At 42.7% G+C, this 12,123-nt stretch overlaps 2 protein-coding genes and 9 non-coding genes across 11 annotated transcripts in view; 2 read left to right on the plus strand and 9 right to left on the minus strand.

The window, feature by feature from the left end:
• The window catches only part of LOC140680121 (uncharacterized), a 1,112,395-nt gene that overhangs the window by 939,558 nt on the left and 160,714 nt on the right, over window positions 1-12,123 (minus strand). The window lies entirely within an intron of this gene.
• Window positions 1-12,123, plus strand: part of LOC140680134 (uncharacterized) — a 129,924-nt gene that overhangs the window by 14,013 nt on the left and 103,788 nt on the right. The gene's annotated exons all lie outside the window — the stretch shown is intronic.
• On the minus strand, window positions 696-769 carry trnan-guu (transfer RNA asparagine (anticodon GUU)). The gene has a single exon. It is a non-coding gene; the product is annotated as a tRNA-Asn (tRNA).
• trnag-gcc (transfer RNA glycine (anticodon GCC)) lies at window positions 992-1,062 on the minus strand. The gene has a single exon. It is a non-coding gene; the product is annotated as a tRNA-Gly (tRNA).
• trnag-gcc (transfer RNA glycine (anticodon GCC)) lies at window positions 6,015-6,085 on the minus strand. The gene has a single exon. It is a non-coding gene; the product is annotated as a tRNA-Gly (tRNA).
• trnan-guu (transfer RNA asparagine (anticodon GUU)) lies at window positions 6,359-6,432 on the minus strand. Its single transcript has one exon. It is a non-coding gene; the product is annotated as a tRNA-Asn (tRNA).
• On the minus strand, window positions 6,655-6,725 carry trnag-gcc (transfer RNA glycine (anticodon GCC)). The gene has a single exon. It is a non-coding gene; the product is annotated as a tRNA-Gly (tRNA).
• On the minus strand, window positions 8,695-8,765 carry trnag-gcc (transfer RNA glycine (anticodon GCC)). Its single transcript has one exon. It is a non-coding gene; the product is annotated as a tRNA-Gly (tRNA).
• On the minus strand, window positions 9,888-9,958 carry trnag-gcc (transfer RNA glycine (anticodon GCC)). The gene has a single exon. It is a non-coding gene; the product is annotated as a tRNA-Gly (tRNA).
• Window positions 10,200-10,272, plus strand: trnav-cac (transfer RNA valine (anticodon CAC)). The gene has a single exon. It is a non-coding gene; the product is annotated as a tRNA-Val (tRNA).
• On the minus strand, window positions 11,888-11,961 carry trnan-guu (transfer RNA asparagine (anticodon GUU)). Its single transcript has one exon. It is a non-coding gene; the product is annotated as a tRNA-Asn (tRNA).

A 12,123-nucleotide genomic window follows, 5' to 3' on the forward strand; every position in this document is an offset into this window, starting at 1 on the left:
TTACATTAGTTTAAACAAGAATGGCTTGAAAGTTATGTTGCAAACGTGGCACACGTTTTAACTAGAAACTTTTTTGCAAATTTAGAGAAGGACATGGGCTGTACAAGAAAACCCTCAAACCCCCGTGCTCGAGTCAAGATTTCGTCCCTGGGTGGGCTTGAACCACCATCCTCTCAGTTAACAGCCGAACGCGCTGACCGATTGTCATTGTCTTTGGATGGGCGTATCTAGAAGTACACTGATTCAGCCTTCGGTGAGTCCAATATGCCCTTTGGGTGGAATGCCTGCGTCTTGCGGTTGTCACAAACATTGCTTTTGTCCCTTATGAATATTAGTTAAAATGTAATAAAAGCAACAGAATGCATTGGCCGGGAATCGGACCCGGGTCTCCCGCGTGAATTCTACCATTGAACCACCAATGCCTGTGGAGTAAAAGAGATTTATGAACTCGGTTAAGAGGAAGAACGTTTGAAATGCGGGCTGCGACGGACCAAACATGCGACACTGAATTAATGATAGCCAATATGAGGCGATAGCATTGATTATCAGTAATTTACATTAGTTTAAACAAGAATGGCTTGAAAGTTATGTTGCAAACGTGGCACACGTTTTAACTAGAAACTTTTTTGCAAATTTAGAGAAGGACACGGGCTGTACAAGAAAACCCTCAAACACCTGTGGTCGAGTCAAGATTTCGTCCCTGGGTGGGCTTGAACCACCATCCTCTCAGTTAACAGCCGAACGCGCTGACCGATTGCGCCACAGAGACTTACTGGTTTACTTGATTAATTACTCCCCAAATAATTATAAAATCTCATGTTACGATGTCCCGATGTCATTGTCTTTGGATTAGCGTAACTAGAAGTACACTGCTTCAGACTTCGGCGAGTCCAATATGCCTTTTGGGTGGAATGCCTGCGTCTTGCGGTTGTCACAAACATTGCTTTTGTCCCTTATGAATATTAGTTAAAATGTAATAAAAGCAACAGAATGCATTGGCCGGGAATCGGACCCGGGTCTCCCGCGTGGCAGGCGAGAATTCTACCACTGAACCACCAATGCCTGTGGAGTAAAAGAGGTTTCTGAACTCGGTTAAGAGGAAGAACGTTTGAAATGCGGGCCGCGACAGACAAAACATGCTACAAAGTAGAACACATTCTACGTGCACAAGGGATTTAACAACATCCACAAAAGGCAAGAAATGCAATGCAGCTAATAACAGCAATAAGACTAGCGAGCACCATGTTTTCCATTGGCCGTCTTTTTACTTTCCTTCTTACCTTTTGTACAGCCCTTACCTTTGGGCTGGTACCGAGGGCGACTGTGTTGACCAGTTTGACGCGTGTAAATGATAGAATGTCCAGTACTGTAGAACTGTGTTTGGATATGACAATCCGTTTATTACAAACTATCTAAATTAAACCAAATGTAAGTTATATAACAAAGTATGCTAACCTTGAATGGCACATTATACCAGCATTGTCACCACATGACACAACACGATATGATATGACACGACACGACACCACACGGTCGAAAACTGTTTGTCCTCCAATCGCCCTGCCCATGCTCACACCTGAACTCAATTTAAGGAGGCTGCCATGGTAACCCCACCATAGCAACAGTCCCCTCCCTGTCGACACTTCCTGGTTCTTAACAGGCAGTGGGCGGAGCAATCTGCCAAAAAAGGAAATACAACATGCTGAACCCAACAATCAATTAGAGAAAATAAAATAAAAGCATTATAAACAAATAGGGAAATTTGGCTCCAACACCTTTATAAATAAGCAAGGAAATAAATGATAGCAAGGTCCTGTGTTTCATCATAAAGTAGTTTGCAACATAGCTGACCACCTCATGTACAGCCGAGCACACACGACACCAAATTTAGAGGGTTCTCATATAGGCAGACCTCAGGCTTCAACATCATGAATGCTGGGTTCCATGAAAATGTCACGCACAAACCTGTGAAATTTCTCATTCATTCAAGTCACTGTATTCTCAGGGCTTTCAATGGATTGCAACTGTACTGTTTAGATTGACTGATAAGATGTTTAACCTCTCTTTTAGCAGGAATCATAGGTGTAATTCCCAAAGAGTTAGAGAAGACAGCTGCAGTCTGAATGAGTGTTGGCCTTGCTTTCAAATTAAGAACCAGTCAAATAGACAACTGAAACCTAAATCATAGCAGAGGATGGTTTCGATCCATCGACCTCTGGGTTATGGGCCCAGCACGCTTCCGCTGCGCCACTCTGCTGTCTTAAACTCCAGGATGCTTACTCTGGTGAATATCCAGACAAACTACTTGTAACAAAGTGATTTGGAACCCATCTGAAGTAGTGTTTCTTTCTGAGTCCTGGTTCAATCCACATTTAAAATGGCATTTTTTGGAAGAAAACATTGCAGTAAACATCAAACTCTGTGGATCCATTGGGATTTTATTCAAAACGAATAGAATTTGGCTTGCATTCATGTGGTTTGAAAACAAACTGAGAAAGTGTTACAGAAAAAACTTCAAGACACTGACGGGATTTGAGCCCAACATCTCCTATTTAACAAACAGGCACCTTGACTGACAGCTACAGTGCCTGGAACAGCATGGGATTTCAACACGATGTCTATAACCCTACACTGAATTAATGATAGCCAATTTGAGGCGATAGCATTGATTATCAGTAATTTACATTAGTTTAAACAAGCATGGCTTGAAAGTTATGTTGCAAACGTTTTTACTAGAAACTTTTTTGCAAATTTAGAGAAGGACATGGACTGTACAAGAAAACCCTCAAACCCTCGTGCTCGCGTCAAGATTTCGTCCCTGGGTGGGCTTGAACCACCATCCTCTCAGTTAACAGCCGAACGTGCTGACCGATTGTCATTGTCTTTGGATGGGCGTAACTAGAAGTATACTGATTCAGCCTTTGGTGAGTCCAATATGCCCTTTGGGTGGAATGCCTGCGTCTTGCGGTTGTCACAAACATTGCTTTTGTCCCTTATGAATATTAGTTAAAATGTAATAAAAGCAACAGAATGCATTGGCCGGGAATCGGACCCGGGTCTCCCGCGTGAATTCTACCATTGAACCACCAATGCCTGTGGAGTAAAAGAGATTTATGAACTCGGTTAAGAGGAAGAACGTTTGAAATGCGGGCTGCGACGGACCAAACATGCGACACTGAATTAATGATAGCCAATATGAGGCGATAGCATTGATTATCAGTAATTTACATTAGTTTAAACAAGAATGGCTTGAAAGTTATGTTGCAAACGTGGCACACGTTTTAACTAGAAACTTTTTTGCAAATTTAGAGAAGGACATGGGCTGTACAAGAAAACCCTCAAACACCTGTGGTCGAGTCAAGATTTCGTCCCTGGGTGGGCTTGAACCACCATCCTCTCAGTTAACAGGCGAACGCGCTGACCGATTGCGCCACAGAGACTTACTGGTTTACATGATTAATTACTCCCCAAAAAATTATAAAATCTCATGTTACGATGTCCCGATGTCATTGTCTTTGGATTAGCGTAACTAGAAGTACACTGCTTCAGACTTCGGCGAGTCCAATATGCCTTTTGGGTGGAATGCCTGCGTCTTGCGGTTGTCACAAACATTGCTTTTGTCCCTTATGAATATTAGTTAAAATGTAATAAAAGCAACAGAATGCATTGGCCGGGAATCGGACCCGGGTCTCCCGCGTGGCAGGCAAGAAATCTACCACTGAACCACCAATGCCTGTGGAGTAAAAAAAGTTTTCTAAACTCGGTTAAGAGGAAGAACGTTTGAAATGCGGGCCGCGACAGACAAAACATGCTACAAAGTAGAACACATTCTACGTGCACAAGGGATTTAACAACATCCACAAAAGGCAAGAAATGCAATGCAGCTAATAACAGCAATAAGACTAGCGAGCACCATGTTTTCCATTGGCCGTCTTTTTACTTTCCTTCTTACCTTTTGTACAGCCCTTACCTTTGGGCTGGTACCGAGGGCGACTGTGTTGACCAGTTTGACGCGTGTAAATGATAGAATGTCCAGTACTGTAGAACTGTGTTTGGATATGACAATCCGTTTATTACAAACTATCTAAATTAAACCAAATGTAAGTTATATAACAAAGTATGCCAACCTTGAATGGCACATTATACCAGCATTGTCACCACATGACACAACACGATATGATATGACACGACACCACACCACACGGTCGAAAACTGTTTGTCCTCCAATCGCCCTGCCCATGCTCACACCTGAACTCAATTTAAGGAGGCTGCCATGGTAACCCCACCATAGCAACAGTCCCCTCCCTGTCGACACTTCCTGGTTCTTAACAGGAAGTGGGCGGAGCAATCTGCCAAAAAAGGAAATACAACATGCTGAACCCAACAATCAATTAGAGAAAATAAAATAAAAACATTATAAACAAATAGGGAAATTTGGCTCCAACACCTTTATAAATAAGCAAGGAAATAAATGATAGCAAGGTCCTGTGTTTCATCATAAAGTAGTTTGCAACATAGCTGACCACCTCATGTACAGCCGAGCACACACGACACCAAATTTAGAGGGTTCTCATATAGGCAGACCTCAGGCTTCAACATCATGAATGCTGGGTTCCATGAAAATGTCACGCACAAACCTGTGAAATTTCTCATTCATTCAAGTCACTGTATTCTCAGGGCTTTCAATGGATTGCAACTGTACTGTTTAGATTGACTTATAAGATGTTTAACCTCTCTTTTAGCAGGAATCATAGGTGTAATTCCCAAAGAGTTAGAGAAGACAGCTGCAGTCTGAATGAGTGTTGGCCTTGCTTTCAAATTAAGAACCAGTCAAATAGACAACTGAAACCTAAATCATAGCAGAGGATGGTTTCGATCCATCGACCTCTGGGTTATGGGCCCAGCACGCTTCCGCTGCGCCACTCTGCTGTCTTAATCGCCAGGATGCTTACTCTGGTGAATATCCAGACAAACTACTTGTAACAAAGTGATTTGGAACCCATCTGAAGTAGTGTTTCTTTCTGAGTCCTGGTTCAATCCACATTTAAAATGGCATTTTTTGGAAGAAAACATTGCAGTAAACATCAAACTCTGTGGATCCATTGGGATTTTATTCAAAACGAATAGAATTTGGCTTGCATTCATGTGGTTTGAAAACAAACTGAGAAAGTGTTACAGAAAAAACTTCAAGACACTGACGGGATTTGAGCCCAACATCTCCTATTTAACAAACAGGCACCTTGACTGACGGCTACAGTGCCTGGAACAGCATGGGATTTCAACACGATGTCTATAACCCTACACTGAATTAATGATAGCCAATTTGAGGCGATAGCATTGATTATCAGTAATTTACATTAGTTTAAACAAGCATGGCTTGAAAGTTATGTTGCAAACGTTTTTACTAGAAACTTTTTTGCAAATTTAGAGAAGGACATGGACTGTACAAGAAAACCCTCAAACCCTCGTGCTCGCGTCAAGATTTCGTCCCTGGGTGGGCTTGAAGTTAAAGTTAAAGTTAAAGTACCAATGATTGTCACACACACACTAGGTGTGGCGAAATTATTCTCTGCATTTGACCCATCACCCTTGATCACCCCCTGGGAGGTGAGGGGAGCAGTGGGCAGCAGCGGTGGCCGCGCCCGGGAATCATTTTTGGTGATTTAACCCCCAATTCCAACCCTTGATACTGAGTGCCAAGCAGGGAGGTAATGGGTCCCATTTTTATAGTCTTTGGTATGACTCGGCCGGGGTTTGAACCCACAACTTACCGATCTCAGGGCGGACACTCTAACCACTAGGCCACTGAGTAGTAACCACCATCCTCTCAGTTAACAGCCGAACGTGCTGACCGATTGTCATTGTCTTTGGATGGGCGTAACTAGAAGTACACTGATTCAGCCTTCGGTGAGTCCAATATGCCCTTTTGGTGGAATGCCTGCGTCTTGCGGTTTTCACAAACATTGCTTTTGTCCCTTATGAATATTAGTTAAAATGTAATAAAAGCAACAGAATGCATTGGCCGGGAATCGGACCCGGGTCTCCCGCGTGGCAGGCGAGAATTCTACCACTGAACCACCAATGCCTGTGGAGTAAAAGAGATTTATGAACTCGGTTAAGAGGAAGAACGTTTGAAATGCGGGCTGCGACGTACCAAACATGCTACACTGAATTAATGATAGCCAAAATGAGGCGATAGCATTGATTATCAGTAATTTACATTAGTTTAAACAAGAATGGCTTGAAAGTTATGTTGCAAACGTGGCACACGTTTTAAATAGAAACTTTTTTGCAAATTTAGAAAAGGACATGGGCTGTACAAGAAAACCCTCAAACACCTGTGGTCGAGTCAAGATTTCGTCCCTGGGTGGGCTTGAACCACCATCCTCTCAGTTAACAGCCGAACGCGCTGACCGATTGCGCCACAGAGACTTACTGGTTTACTTGATTAATTACTCCCCAAATAATTATAAAATCTCATGTTACGATGTCCCGATGTCATTGTCTTTGGATTAGCGTAACTAGAAGTACACTGCTTCAGACTTCGGCGAGTCCAATATGCCTTTTGGGTGGAATGCCTGCGTCTTGCGGTTGTCACAAACATTGCTTTTGTCCCTTATGAATATTAGTTAAAATGTAATAAAAGCAACAGAATGCATTGGCCGGGAATCGGACCCGGGTCTCCCGCGTGGCAGGCGAGAATTCTACCACTGAACCACCAACGCCTGTGGAGTAAAAGAGGTTTCTGAACTCGGTTAAGAGGAAGAACGTTTGAAATGCGGGCCGCGACAGACAAAACATGCTACAAAGTAGAACACATTCTACGTGCACAAGGGATTTAACAACATCCACAAAAGGCAAGAAATGCAATGCAGCTAATAACAGCAATAAGACTAGCGAGCACCATGTTTTCCATTGGCCGTCTTTTTACTTTCCTTCTTACCTTTTGTACAGCCCTTACCTTTGGGCTGGTACCGAGGGCGACTGTGTTGACCAGTTTGACGCGTGTAAATGATAGAATGTCCAGTACTGTAGAACTGTGTTTGGATATGACAATCCGTTTATTACAAGCTATCTAAATTAAACCAAATGTAAGTTATATAACCAAGTATGCTAACCTTGAATGGCACATTATACCAGCATTGTCACCACATGACACAACACGATATGATATGACACGACACGACACCACACGGTCGAAAACTGTTTGTCCTCCAATCGCCCTGCCCATGCTCACACCTGAACTCAATTTAAGGAGGCTGCCATGGTAACCCCACCATAGCAACAGTCCCCTCCCTGTCGACACTTCCTGGTTCTTAACAGGAAGTGGGCGGAGCAATCTGCCAAAAAAGGAAATACAACATGCTGAACCCAACAATCAATTAGAGAAAATAAAATAAAAGCATTATAAACAAATAGGGAAATTTGGCTCCAACACCTTTATAAATAAGCAAGGAAATAAATGATAGCAAGGTCCTGTGTTTCATCATAAAGTAGTTTGCAACATAGCTGACCACCTCATGTACAGCCGAGCACACACGACACCAAATTTAGAGGGTTCTCATATAGGCAGACCTCAGGCTTCAACATCATGAATGCTGGGTTCCATGAAAATGTCACGCACAAACCTGTGAAATTTCTCATTCATTCAAGTCACTGTATTCTCAGGGCTTTCAATGGATTGCAACTGTACTGTTTAGATTGACTGATAAGATGTTTAACCTCTCTTTTAGCAGGAATCATAGGTGTAATTCCCAAAGAGTTAGAGAAGACAGCTGCAGTCTGAATGAGTGTTGGCCTTGCTTTCAAATTAAGAACCAGTCAAATAGTCACCTGAAACCTAAATCATAGCAGAGGATGGTTTCGATCCATCGACCTCTGGGTTATGGGCCCAGCACGCTTCCGCTGCGCCACTCTGCTGTCTTAATCTCCAGGATGCTTACTCTGGTGAATATCCAGACAAACTACTTGTAACAAAGTGATTTGGAACCCATCTGAAGTAGTGTTTCTTTCTGAGTCCTGGTTCAATCCACATTTAAAATGGCATTTTTTGGAAGAAAACATTGCAGTAAACATCAAACTCTGTGGATCCATTGGGATTTTATTCAAAACGAATAGAATTTGGCTTGCATTCATGTGGTTTGAAAACAAACTGAGAAAGTGTTACAGAAAAAACATCAAGACACTGACGGGATTTGAGTCCAACATCTCCTATTTAACAAACAGGGACCTTGACTGACAGCTACAGCGCCTGGAACAGCATGGGATTTCAACACGATGTCTATAACCCTACACTGAATTAATGATAGCCAATTTGAGGCGATAGCATTGATTATCAGTAATTTACATTAGTTTAAACAAGCATGGCTTGAAAGTTATGTTGCAAACGTTTTTACTAGAAACTTTTTTGCAAATTTAGAGAAGGACATGGACTGTACAAGAAAACCCTCAAACCCTCGTGCTCGCGTCAAGATTTCGTCCCTGGGTGGGCTTGAACCACCATCCTCTCAGTTAACAGCCGAACGTGCTGACCGATTGTCATTGTCTTTGGATGGGCGTAACTAGAAGTATACTGATTCAGCCTTTGGCGAGTCCAATATGCCCTTTGGGTGGAATGCCTGCGTCTTGCGGTTTTCACAAACATTGCTTTTGTCCCTTATGAATATTAGTTAAAATGTAATAAAAGCAACAGAATGCATTGGCCGGGAATCGGACCCGGGTCTCCCGCGTGGCAGGCGAGAATTCTACCACTGAACCACCAATGCCTGTGGAGTAAAAGAGATTTATGAACTCGGTTAAGAGGAAGAACGTTTGAAATGCGGGCTGCGACGGACCAAACATGCTACACTGAATTAATGATAGCCAAAATGAGGCGATAGCAGTGATTATCAGTAATTTACATTAGTTTAAACAAGAATGGCTTGAAAGTTATATTGCAAACGTGGCACACGTTTTAACTAGAAACTTTTTTGCAAATTTAGAGAAGGACATGGGCTGTACAAGAAAACCCTCAAACCCCCGTGCTCGAGTCAAGATTTCGTCCCTGGGTGGGCTTGAACCACCATCCTCTCAGTTAACAGCCGAACGCGCTGACCGATTGTCATTGTCTTTGGATGGGCGTAACTAGAAGTACACTGATTCAGCCTTCGGTGAGTCCAATATGCCCTTTGGGTGGAATGCCTGCGTCTTGCGGTTGTCACAAACATTGCTTTTGTCCCTTATGAATATTAGTTAAAATGTAATAAAAGCAACAGAATGCATTGGCCGGGAATCGGACCCGGGTCTCCCGCGTGAATTTTACCATTGAACCACCAATGCCTGTGGAGTAAAAGAGATTTATGAACTCGGTTAAGAGGAAGAACGTTTGAAATGCGGGCTGCGACGGACCAAACATGCGACACTGAATTAATGATAGCCAATATGAGGCGATAGCATTGATTATCAGTAATTTACATTAGTTTAAACAAGAATGGCTTGAAAGTTATGTTGCAAACGTGGCACACGTTTTAACTAGAAACTTTTTTGCAAATTTAGAGAAGGACATGGGCTGTACAAGAAAACCCTCAAACACCTGTGGTCGAGTCAAGATTTCGTCCCTGGGTGGGCTTGAACCACCATCCTCTCAGTTAACAGCCGAACGCGCTGACCGATTGCACCACAGAGACTTACTGGTTTACTTGATTAATTACTCCCCAAATAATTATAAAATCTCATGTTACGATGTCCCGATGTCATTGTCTTTGGATTAGCGTAACTAGAAGTACACTGCTTCAGACTTCGGCGAGTCCAATATGCCTTTTGGGTGGAATGCCTGCGTCTTGCGGTTGTCACAAACATTGCTTTTGTCCCTTATGAATATTAGTTAAAATGTAATAAAAGCAACAGAATGCATTGGCCGGGAATCGGACCCGGGTCTCCCGCGTGGCAGGCGAGAATTCTACCACTGAACCACCAATGCCTGTGGAGTAAAAGAGGTTTCTGAACTCGGTTAAGAGGAAGAACGTTTGAAATGCGGGCCGCGACAGACAAAACATGCTACAAAGTAGAACACATTCTACGTGCACAAGGGATTTAACAACATCCACAAAAGGCAAGAAATGCAATACAGCTAATAACAGCAATAAGACTAGCGAGCACCATGTTTTCCATTGGCCGAAAATCAACTTGTAAGTCTTGATAAAGGTCTGCAACTTGCAGCAGTTTCCATGGTGTAGTGGTTATCACATTCGCCTCACACGCGAAAGGTCCCCTGTTCGAAACAGGGTGGAAACAAGGTCTTTTTACTTTCCTTCTTACCTCTATAAATAAGCAAGGAAATAAATGATAGCAAGGTCCTGTGTTTCATCATAAAGTAGTTTGCAACATAGCTGACCACCTCATGTACAGCCGAGCACACACGACACCAAATTTAGAGGGTTCTCATATAGGCAGACCTCAGGCTTCAACATCATGAATGCTGGGTTCCATGAAAATGTCACGCACAAACCTGTGAAATTTCTCATTCATTCAAGTCACTGTATTCTCAGGGCTTTGAATGGATTGCAACTGTACTGCTTAGATTGACTTATAAGATGTTTAACCTCTCTTTTAGCAGGAATCATAGGTGTAATTCCCAAAGAGTTAGAGAAGACAGCTGCAGTCTGAATGAGTGTTGGCCTTGCTTTCAAATTAAGAACCAGTCTAATAGACAACTGAAACCTAAATCATAGCAGAGGATGGTTTCAATCCATCGACCTCTGGGTTATGGGCCCAGCACGCTTCCGCTGCGCCACTCTGCTGTCTTAATTTCCAGGATGCTTACTCTGGTGAATATCCAGACAAACTACTTGTAACAAAGTGATTTGGAACCCATCTGAAGTAGTGTTTCTTTCTGAGTCCTGGTTCAATCCACATTTAAAATGGCATTTTTTGGAAGAAAACATTGCAGTAAACATCAAACTCTGTGGATCCATTGGGATTTTATTCAAAACGAATAGAATTTGGCTTGCATTCATGTGGTTTGAAAACAAACTGAGAAAGTGTTACAGAAAAAACTTCAAGACACTGACGGGATTTGAGCCCAACATCTCCTATTTAACAAACAGGCACCTTGACTGACAGCTACAGTGCCTGGAACAGCATGGGATTTCAACACGATGTCTATAACCCTACACTGAATTAATGATAGCCAATTTGAGGCGATAGCATTGATTATCAGTAATTTACATTAGTTTAAACAAGCATGGCTTGAAAGTTATGTTGCAAACGTTTTTACTAGAAACTTTTTTGCAAATTTAGAGAAGGACATGGACTGTACAAGAAAACCCTCAAACCCTCGTGCTCGCGTCAAGATTTCGTCCCTGGGTGGGCTTGAACCACCATCCTCTCAGTTAACAGCCGAACGCGCTGACCGATTGTCATTGTCTTTGGATGGGCGTAACTAGAAGTACACTGATTCAGCCTTTGGTGAGTCCAATATGCCCTTTGGGTGGAATGCCTGCGTCTTGCGGTTTTCACAAACATTGCTTTTGTCCCTTATGAATATTAGTTAAAATGTAATAAAAACAACAGAATGCATTGGCCGGGAATCGGACCCGGGTCTCCCGCGTGAATTCTACCATTGAACCACCAATGCCTGTGGAGTAAAAGAGATTTATGTACTCGGTTAAGAGGAAGAACGTTTGAAATGCGGGCTGCGACGGACCAAACATGCGACACTGAATTAATGATAGCCAATATGAGGCGATAGCATTGATTATCAGTAATTTACATTAGTTTAAACAAGAATGGCTTGAAAGTTATGTTGCAAACGTGGCACACGTTTTAACTAGAAACTTTTTTGCAAATTTAGAGAAGGACATGGGCTGTACAAGAAAACCCTCAAACCCCCGTGCTCGAGTCAAGATTTCGTCCCTGGGTGGGCTTGAACCACCATCCTCTCAGTTAACAGCCGAACGCGCTGACCGATTGCGCCACAGAGACTTACTGGTTTACATGATTAATTACTCCCCAAAAAATTATAAAATCTCATGTTACGATGTCCCGATGTCATTGTCTTTGGATTAGCGTAACTAGAAGTACACTGCTTCAGACTTCGGCGGGTCCAATATGCCTTTTGGGTGGAATGCCTGCGTCTTGCGGTTG

Source organism: Nerophis lumbriciformis, linkage group LG28 (genome assembly GCF_033978685.3).
Source record: "Nerophis lumbriciformis linkage group LG28, RoL_Nlum_v2.1, whole genome shotgun sequence".
Lineage (NCBI taxonomy): Eukaryota > Metazoa > Chordata > Actinopteri > Syngnathiformes > Syngnathidae > Nerophis > Nerophis lumbriciformis.